The sequence below is a fragment of the Anolis carolinensis genome, chromosome 2, assembly GCF_035594765.1.
Source record: "Anolis carolinensis isolate JA03-04 chromosome 2, rAnoCar3.1.pri, whole genome shotgun sequence".
Lineage (NCBI taxonomy): Eukaryota > Metazoa > Chordata > Lepidosauria > Squamata > Dactyloidae > Anolis > Anolis carolinensis.
In genome coordinates, this window is record NC_085842.1 from 227,724,004 (window position 1) to 227,734,929 (window position 10,926).

The 10,926-nt window shown below is 41.4% G+C and overlaps 1 long non-coding RNA gene across 1 annotated transcript; it reads left to right on the forward strand.

Annotated features, from left to right (window-relative positions):
* Positions 1 to 1,168: 1,168 nt before the first annotated feature.
* On the forward strand, positions 1,169 to 8,271 carry LOC134296575 (uncharacterized). The gene is made up of 2 exons (XR_010003371.1): positions 1,169 to 1,363; positions 7,024 to 8,271. It is a non-coding gene; the product is annotated as an uncharacterized LOC134296575 (long non-coding RNA).
* The last annotated feature ends 2,655 nt before the right edge of the window (positions 8,272 to 10,926 follow it).

Here is a 10,926-nt window from a genome sequence, read left to right on the forward strand (position 1 = left end):
CAGATGCTTGGGCATAGTGCCCAATAACTAGAAACAAATGCATAAGCCAATGTCCTGAAATCAGAACCCATCATGGTGCAATCCACCTCTTCAGTGAGGCCATAATAATGCTTGATGGCCCAGACCCATGGAGGCTAACACTGCAAGGGAAGTGGGGAGGAGCTTCTCACTGTAGCAGCTTTGGTGGATCAGAGACCCCTTCTACACTGGCAGATAAGGATTCCCAACATCATAGTCCAAAATGACGTTGAAGATGATTATGATAATGTGCATGCATGTATGGACTTGCTCTGGATTGTTAAAGAGCAAAACAATCAGTAAACACTGAGAAATTGTCTGTTTCCACTATGCAATTGTTGTTCTATGTACATAAAAGACATGTACTCCATTCAAGCAGGGGAGGTCAGGTAGCTGCAGAAGTTTGCTTAGCCTGTGGTGGTCATACAGACAAATCATGCACCAAAAGCTACTGTAACACTTGCAGTGACCCAAGAACCAACTCTGTGTCCCCTTCTATACTGCCATATAATTCAGATTATCAAAGATAATAATCCACATTACCTGCTTTGAACTGGACTATATGAGTCTACACTGCCATATAATCCAGTTCAAAGCAGATAATCTGAAATTTATATGGCAGTGTATAAGGGGCCTGTGCGTCTTGGCAGAAAATCTCCCTGATGATTCAGCTGTTGCAAGCCAGCTGGAAAAACCAGAGGGAGAGAAAGTGCATAGCAATGCCATCACTCCTATTCCTGTAGTATTCCAGTAACGGCAGCCTAGGACATTGGCAATACTATCAAGGACTCTGGCATGTGTATGTGGTAACACAGAGGATTCACGGCTACACAGAAATGCTTTGCAGCTGTGATCATTTTGCAGAGTTAGTATGAAAGCAGATGTCATGTTTTTTTTTCCTTTCTGTTTTTATTCTTGCTGTCATCCTTTTTCTTTGACTCACTACGCCGGCTTTGTCTTCTTGTTAAAACTATTCCTTGTAAAGACTGGGTGGGGTAGTGGGTGGAATGTCCATACACATGTGTAGAAGTGGGGATGTGTTTGTATAAGACTTATGCAGCAGTCTCTTGAACAGCCTGCTCCCAGTGGCATCACTAGGTGGGTGTGGTTGGGTCGGATGGCACCAAGTGACACCATAATACCTGGGTGACACCAGATAGGGCGTCTGCTCACCATCCCAAGACTACCAGCCAGGGCCCCTCTGGTGCTGATCTGCTGTGGCCAATGGTGCAGGTTCTGGTGCTCTCTGAAAACTCCTGGGTCTGAAAAGGTTGTTGTTCAGCCCAGGACGGAGCCCTGCGGCACTCCACTTGTCACTTCTTTCCATGATGAAGACAACGCATTGGTGAGCACCCTTTGGGTTCGTTCGCTTAGCCAATTACAGATCCACCTAACTGTAGTTTTGTCTAGCCCACATTTTACTAGTTTGTTTATGCCACAGTTTTTAAGGTTAGCTTTAAGCCCGTTTTTAAATCTCCCTTTAAAGAATTTAAACATTTAAAGAAAAGTTAATGCACTGAAGTGACTCCAATCCTATTGCTTCTACTGTTTGTCTTCCCCACCTTGTGATACCTGCCAATGAGGGTTGAGGCCCTTTCATACTACACAATTGTAGAACTATGATTTCATTTGAACTACCATGGCTGCATCCATGGAAACCCAGGGTTTGTTGCTTGGTGGAGCACTAGAGCTCTTTGGCTGAGCATTCTCAATATCCCTCCGTGGACTACAAAATGCCAATCTCTAGATTCCACAAGATGTAACAGCCATGACAGTAAAAATGGAATATACTGGCATAGTTGTGTAATGGAAAAAGGACCCTAAGCCATACGGAAACCTCTGTGCTACACCAGACTTGGTAATGTGAGTTTCCTGACTCACATTCTCTAGGAAATTTCATGCAAGTTGGTCGGTATTTATTTCCTGTTCTTGGGTACCGAACACCTGTTACTCTCTGGAGGGAACAGATACTTGTGTGCCTGGTATGCCAGACCCTGAGGAGACAGCTGTTCTTTTTAGGAAGACCCAAGCTAAAGAAAAAATGAACACAATATATAATTTTTAGTTTGAACTTTTAATTTTTTAAAATCTCTGATTTCTTTTGTCCTTGACATGACCAAACTCCAAATATACTTTCCCCACCCAGCAATATATGCACGCATGCATGGCTAAAAATATAGAGGGGAAAGTTTTCTGCTGATGTAAAAGAATCGCCAGCACCATAACCAAACACAAGATAGTTACTTATTAAGCAATATCTAACTTTGGTCTTGAGAACTGAAATCCAAATAAGATAAGATAAGCTATGATCAATTTCATTTGAAAGGGGATAATATTAAGAGAGTTATTCAGATAATATTTTAAAGATGAATATACAGTACTAAAATTTATAACATTTGAAATTTTAGTAAAAACGGATAAATTGCTGATAGTACTCATAATAGTACTCATAATTGTGTATTAATGTTAAATATGGTATTTGATGATTAGCAGAAGTATATAAACATAAAGAGAAGTGAAACCCAAGTAGTTGGAATGCATACAACACGAGCTGTTTATATTGGCCAACACTTGCTTGTACTGTACACTTGTAATACCGGTTTGGTACCTTTCCAGATTGTAAATATGCTGATCACTAGTGACAACACTTGTGCCCAGTACTTTCCCCTTCAAAAGAACTCACATGGGAAGGACAGAGGTAACGGCAAAAACAGGACAAAAGAAGCAAAACCTTGATATTTTTCTTTATCCTTGGTTTTCACCAATGGAATTTCTGCATGGTTTGCAGATAAACTTAGTAAGGTGGGGAGGGTAATGTGTACCTCTGTGAGCAGGCTTTGCTGTTGAGAGCAGCAACAACAGAAAACAAAAACAAGATCTTCATGGTGGAAAAAAACAGCTTCCATAGAATATGTCCAACTGTTTTGGAAAAAGACGTATTTCTGATACTAGGAATCAGACAGTTTGGATACTTGTCACTGAATCCCATATGGAAGGAAAGTAGTGTGTTTAATATATATGCATGCATGCATGCATTTATACATAATCACTGTGGGAAATGTGATCAGCCAATACAAATTTCTATCAACAGTATTTAGACCAGTGGTTCCCAAGAACTAAAATATGGTCCCCAGCCTCACTGTTACTATTATGGATAATATCACAGCCCAACCAATTTTTTTTTCTTGGTTTCTCCATTTTTAGGCCTGTTCCTAGGGTTGTTTGGGGTGCTGATTCAGAAAATTGCATTGGATAGACCACATCAGCTCTAGATTATTAAATATGTTTTTCTGTGGGCGAGCAGATGGAGACTACTGGATGGCATATGTTCTGTATCAGAATCTAGAGCTGATGCGGGCTATCCAATGCAATTTTCTGAATCAGCACCCTAAATAACCAATCTGAATCTAAAGTTGACCAAAAGCTGATTAGTAACCCTTTTGGTACAAATGTTGGAGAGTAGTCCCTGGTCAAAGTGGTCCCTGGTCAAAAAAAGGTTGGGAATCACTGATTTAGACTTAGGTTTTATTGTCTGTCTGTTTGTCTGCCTGCCTGTCTCTCTTGGGTGTGTAAAGATTTATACATTTTCTTGTCCTCAGTAGAAAAGAATGTATTGATGCAAAATTGTAAGAAATATGGGTAGAAAAAAAATCTGTGAATTGAGGAAAAGGCTTTTATATATATTTATTTATCATGTTAGAAGCAAATTACAGTTATAATGGGTACAGCTATATTAAAAAAAAACACAAAGTTAAAAACTTGACATTATACAAGATTTCCTTTGACCAGAAGCTGGCCACTTGGAGTGCCTCTGGGTGTCATTGTGAGAAGGACCTCCATTGTGCATGTGGCAGGGCTCAGGCTGCATTGCAGTAAGTGGTCTGTAGTTCGCCCACAACATGTGAGTGTGGAGAAGAGCAAACTACAGAAAAAGCATTAAAATGTACAAAAACATATAGCATCTCCTTTTGAAATATTTAAAATGTTCTTACACAGGGAATGAAAAGAAACAGTTTACATAGAAAGCACACGCACATGTATACAATTGTGCATTGCAGCAAAAGAAAGACCCTTTGGCGCCAATACAACAAGATTAATACATATTGCTAATTATTCATTTGCATTTTAACACTGGCTACACATATTAGTTATTACTAAAAGATCGATCATTGTCCAATAAACAAATTGTCTAAGGAAACAAATAAACAAGCAAACCTTTCTGCCAAAAATGTTTTCTGCCAAGAACAGCGCTCCTCTTTCTGATTTGTATTTTATGTATTCATTCCCACCACAGAAATATTAGGCAATCTCAGTAACTACTCCATTGTAAGAGAGAGTTCTGTCTTCTATTTACTGGGTTCATCTAATAAATATGCAGTCATTTCTAGGATTGCAAACAGTAATATTTTCCTAGAACCCAAAGAAAGGAGCCATGGTGGTACAATGGGTTAAACCCTTGTGTCAGCTGGACTGCTGACCTGGAGACTGGGTTGCTGACCTGAAGGTTGCTGGTTTGAATCCGCGACACAGGGTAAGCTCCCATCTGTCAGCTCTAGCTTGCTGGGACATTAGAGAAGCCTCCCAGCAGGATGGTAACACATCTGAGCATCCCCTTGGCAATGTCTTTGTAGATGGCCAATTCTCTCACACCAGAAGCGACTTGCAGTATGTTCTCAAGTCGCTTCTGACATGATAAAAAAGCACCCAAAGAAAACTGAAAATACAAAGTATACCATATCCATTTATTATAGTCTTTCCAGTGTAGCAGGCTTCCCCTATCATTGTACTACAGCTCCCCAAATGCCCAGTCCTTGACCATGCTTATAGTTCAAAACATTTGAAAGGAATTGCTGTGTATTTGGAGGGGGATGGGGTCTGTTATAGAGGCTTACCAGATGATATGTTAAAAATGAAATAATTTACCAGATGATCTGTCAAAAGCAATTTGCACTAGGGGTCTGTCTTTTTCTTCCATCCATCAAGATGAAGCGGATTTCAGTCATGTGTCCAAACACTGCTCATTACAAAGACAGAACTGACGTTACTTGCCTTGAGGCTTTGTAAAAGTGTTGTATGGGATCACGTCCCCATTTTTCATACAATCCTTTTTGTCCATCTCCAAATAAAGATTAGGCTTTCATTGTCATAGCCATCAATGTTCTTTTCTGGCAAAGGGAACAGCTCTTGGGGAAACAATGATCTATTTTCATTACTGCTATAAGGTTAGTCGTGTTGTGATATTAGGCATCACAGTAAAATTCTAAAGTGGGGCGAAATCTTACAGATTAACTGTGAGAACGGCAGTCCCTGGAACTGGGTTTCTGGGGGGAAAGGTTATTTGCAGGCTACATGTCTGGGCAGCCTCAGAGGATTTGGGGTCTGTTTTAAGGTTTTGGTGTTTTGGTATCCTTATCAATAGCATTTAGAAAATTTGTTGCATAGTGTGTTATAGTAAAAATAAAGTTAAAGGTTTCCCATTGACAATAAGTCTAGTCGTATACAACTCTGGAGGTTGGTGCTCATCTCCATTTCTAAGCTGAAGAACCGACGTTGTCCGTAGACACCTCCAAGGTCATGTGACTGGCATGACTGTATGGAGTGCTGTTACCTTCCTACCAGAGCGGTGCATATTGATCTACTCACATTTGCATGTTTTCAAACTGCTAGGTTGGCAGAAGCTGGGGTTAACAGCGGGAGCTCACCCTGCTCCCCAGATTCGAACTGCCGACCTTTTGGTCAGCAAGTTCAGCAGCTCAGCAGTTTAGCCTGCTGCGCTATGAGGAGCTCAATAGAATTGGCCATCTGCAAGAATGTTGCCCAGGGGACACACGGATGCTTGATGTTTTACCATCCTGTGAGAGGCTTCTTTCATGTCCCTGCATGGGGAGCTAGAGCTGAAAGACGGGAGCTCACCCTGCTTCCCGGATTTGAACTGAAGTCCTGCTGGCACAAGGGTTTAACCCATTGTGCCACCAGGGGATCCCTGGTGTTATACCAAGTTGTGTGTTATACCAAGTTATTATTGTTCTAAAAGCAGTATTTATGTTAACGCAGCATCTCTGGTGACACAGTGTGTTAAAGTGCTGAGCTGCTGAATGTGCAGACTGAAAGGTCACAGGTTTGAATCCGGGGAGTGGAGTGAGCATCCGCTGTTAGTCTCAGCTTCTGCCAACCTAGCAGTTCAAAAACATGCAAATGTGAGTAGAACAATAAGTACCGCTCCGGCGGAAAGGTAGCGGTGCTCCATGCAGTCATGCCAGCCACATGACTTTGGAGGTGTCTACGGACAATGCCGGCTCTTCGGCTTAGAAGTGGAGATGAGCACCAGGCCCCAGAGTCAGTCACGACTGGACTTAATGTCAGGGGGAAACCTTTACCTTTACCTAGCACTGTAAACTGCTTTGTGATTATGGTTTTGCCTAGAAAAATGATGTATTAAATCTAAATATCTGAGCAAATTCAATAAATAAGATAAGCAATGGCCAAATAATTGGGAACAGATTTTTTTTTTTTTAAAAAAAAAGCATTTCTTTGTAACTGAGCACTGAGGCTGACTTGGCTATTATCATGAAGGAGGCATAAAACCTCTCACTAGAAAACAAATGATGACCAACTCTTAAGAAGCATCAGTTGTGTGGCAGATGAACAATCTTAAGTATCAATGAACCGGTGCTTAATATTTGCAGTGAAGTGAATTTATCTAATAGAGGCTGAAATCAAGTCATTAAATATTAACCTTAATGGAACATGTGGGTACTGAGAGATCAGTCATAAAGGCCGGTGACAAATAATGCTGTGTATCCTTGCACAACTAGCTATGCATCCCTGCTGTGCATCCCTGCACAAGAAGCCCCCACTTTTGCTGAATGACATTGTTTTCACTCTTTGTCCCACATTTTCCTGACTCTTTTTCATCACTGTATGGCATCATATCTCCTTTTATTTGCCACCCTGCCTTCCACCTGATTGATCCTTTGTTGTTCTCTTTGTTTGGTCCCCTTTTAGGTGGTGGTTGCCCTTGGAAACCCCTGTCTCTCCGGACACGTCTCGTCTTGCATTCTGTCACCGCATTTCCCTGTTGAAGACAAAACAAGAACATACAGATAAAAAGAAACACTCCTAAGGACCCTGGGCGTTTTTCTGTCTGGGAAACTTTCTGCTTCTTGAATGCAACACGCGTTTTACCCACATCAGGAGAGAATGCTTCTGGAACATGGCCATACAGCCCGGAAAATGCACAACAACCCAGTGATTCTGGCCATGAAAGCCTTTGACAACACAAACAACAACATGGATTGCTGCGAGATTTCCGGGCTATATGGCCATATTCCAGAAGCATTTTCTCTTGACATTTCACCCAAAACTGTGACAAGCACCCTCAGAGATTGTGGGGTCTGTTGGAAACTAGGCAAGTGGGGTTTATATATCTGTGGAATGTCCAGGATGGGAGAAAGAACTCTTGTCTGTTTAAGGCAAGTGTGAATGTTGCAATTGGGCACCATGATTAGCACTGAATGGCCTTTCAGCTTCAAAGCCTGGCTGCTTCCTGCCTAGGGGAATCCTTTGTTGGGGTTGTTAGCTGGCCCTGATTGCTTCATGCCTGAAATTCCCTGTATTCTGAGTGTTGTTCTTTATTTCCTGATTTTAGAGTTTTTTTTAAAAAATACTGTTAGCCAGATTTTGTTCATTTTCATGGTTTCCTCCTTTCTGTTGAAATTGTCCACATGCTTAAATAAATTGTCAACAACAACATGCTGTGTATACAGTGGACACATTGAAGGATTGAAGGGAAGAAAATGCTTCACCTGCACTCCACAAAAAGGAAAATCGGCCTGTTTAGCAAGTCTTGCAAACACTGATTTGTTATCAGCAGATGTTAGATTTTTATAAATATTTCATATATCCATATACCTGGGGTGATGTAAAAATTTCTCAGGCAAAAAGAGGTTGCAAATGGGAAAAGTTGAAGAAGGCCTGCTCTATTTCGCCATGAACTGTATCTCATTCAACCTCTATAGGTGGATGCTGGAGAGTGCATTTGCAATTTGAACATGAAAAACTCTGAGTTTGGATCTAGCCAGGCAAAATTCTTGATACAATTCAGAACTAACAAAAGCAACTTGTGCCATCCAGACGTGTTGAACTATTGCTAGTTGGGGAGAACATGAACATGAACATGTGGTTTTTCTAAGATATTGCGATTTGTATCTGTTTGTGTACCCTTTGATGAACCTATACATATATATTCCTTCCGATTGGTAGTGATACTTTTTTTCCTTGTACAAGGTAGATTAGTGGTTCTCAACCTGTGGTCCGTGGACCACCAATGGCCCGCAAGAGCTAAAATATGGTCCACGGTCTCACCGGCCTACTACAGATAATAACATAGCCCAAACAAACAACATTTTTTTGGTGTCTTCATTTTTAGACCTGTTCCTGGGATTATTTGGGGTGCTGATTCAGAAAATGGCATTGGATGGACCACATCAGCTGTAGTTTCTGATATACAACATATGCCATCCAGTAGTCACCATCTGGTCTATCCAGCTCTAGATTATTAACTATGGTTTTCTGTGGGCGATAAGATGGCGACTACTGGATGGCATATGTTCTGTATCAGAAGCTAGAGCTGATGTGGTCTATCCAATGCCATTTTCTGGATTGGCACCCCAAATAACCAAACCAAATATAAAGTTGACCAAAATTGATTTGTAACCCTCTTGGTACCAATGTTGGAGAGTGGTTCCTGATCAAAAAAAGGTTGAGAACCACTGATGTAGACTAAGCCTATGAAATGCTTCCCTTCATCCAATTTGGTTCAATGCAAATTGAAGGCAAGCAAAAATGGAGATGTTTGTTTTGGTATTCTGTACAGTTAGACTCCCATATATGTGGAAGATATATTCCTGACCTGATCGCAGTTACCCCAAAACCGCAAATATGACCGAACATCATTGAATTACCCATCTTTTAGTCCTGGCCATTGAATTACCCATATTTTACCTAAGAAATTGGTAGGTCCTCCAGAGTAACTGTATGGTACCGTTCACTATAGAATTATACTAGAACCATGGTTTTCAACTTGTGGGTCCCCAGGTGTTTTGGCTTACAACTCTCAGAAATCCCAGCCAGTCTACCAGCTGTTAGGATTTCTGGGAATTGAAGGCCAAGACATATGGGGACTCACAGGGGACTCTCGCCCACAGAAAACTACCGGTATATTTAATAATCTAGAGCTGATGTGGTCTATCCAATGCAATTTTCTGAATCGGCACACCAAATAACTCCAAGAACAGGCCTAAAAGCGAAAACACCAAGGTACCCCTGCTTCCAGATGCCACATGGAACGGCTTTGTCAGGGGGAGGGAGGAGGAGGAGAAGCAGCCGTCAGGAGGCTTGTTGTCATGCCTTTCATGGGTAGTCAGCCTCTCCCCTCCTGACATCCCTGTTACCTCGGCACTATAAGAGGGTTTTGCAAGACCAGTCAGTCTTGTTTCAATAGTGTAGTAACGGTGAGGCTCTGGACCATATTTTAGCTCTTGAGAACCACTGGTGGTCCAGGGACCACAGTTTGGGAACCACTGCTACATGCTCTTTCCCCCTCCTCACAGATTCTAGTGGGGAGAGAGGCAAAACTGGCTCATGGCTCTTCAGTGCCAGGGTGCTACCACACACATTGAAGGATTGAAGGGAAGAAAGGTGCTAGTGTTTGTAGTCCTGTTCCTGAACTCAGGTCGTATTTATATAGGCTGACACATATTATGAACTTAAAATATGCGCTTTTCAAATATACCTTGTGGTTTGCTTAATTCACTCTGGCAGATTTTGTTTAAATAACAACTCAAGATGTTTAACACAGTTCCCATAGAAAGAGAGATGCAAGTCCATAAAGAGCTTTTATTGTAGAATAACACAGAAGATCTGGCTTCAGTCAGATAGTATATACAGAAATAGTATCATTCTAAATACCAGGCTTCTTGGAACAAGAAGAAGACTATTACTTGTAATACTTTCACAACAGGCTTATAGCATTCTGTCTCAAAGGCACATGACTAGAATAAACATAATGCTGAAGTAGATGGATCTTTGGTGTGACTCACCAGGACAATTGTTAGTGTCTTCCGTCTCTTATATGCATATCTGGAAACATAATGTAGTATATTCTGCTCCCATCATCCCTCACCATTGGGTCCAAATATTGTAAACTGTTGAGCTGCTGAACTTGCTGATCGAAAGGTCAGCTGTTCGAATCCGGGGAGCTGGGTGAGCTCCTGCTGTTAGTCCCAGCTTCCGCCAATCTAGCAGTTCGAAAAGGTGCAAATGTGAGTAGATCAATAGGTACCGCTCCGGCGAGAAGGTAATGGCACTCCAGTCATGCCAGCCACATGACCTTGGAGGCATCTACGGACAACGCCGGCTCTTTGGCTTAGAAATGAAGATGAACACCAACCCACAGAGTCGGACACTACTAGACTTAATATCAGGGGGAAACCTTTACCTATATTCTCCTTTGTTGGCACAGCGCCATAAGTATCAAACCATGTCTTACAATGGTTATAACATCTATTTATAACTTATATTTGGATTTAGTCTTTGCAACTCAGGTAATATTATGTGGTTGTCATAACCACCTTCACTGATAAAGAGGAAATCACTCTTTGGCCACATGTGAAGTTTTGGTGGTTTTGGATGTAACTTGCATGAATATGGAAGGAAACACATATCTTGGCTTCTCCTATAGCCATGCCTTGTTCTAAAATCTAAAAGAGAAGTTTGCTGTGGTTTTCAATTCCAGTTTCTGTAACACCATCTATTATGACTTTATCTCTTTAAAAAGGTATGGCACACTTACCTGTATCATACATTTCATTGGTACTCTACATCTAAATCAGTGGCTGCTGCAGACAA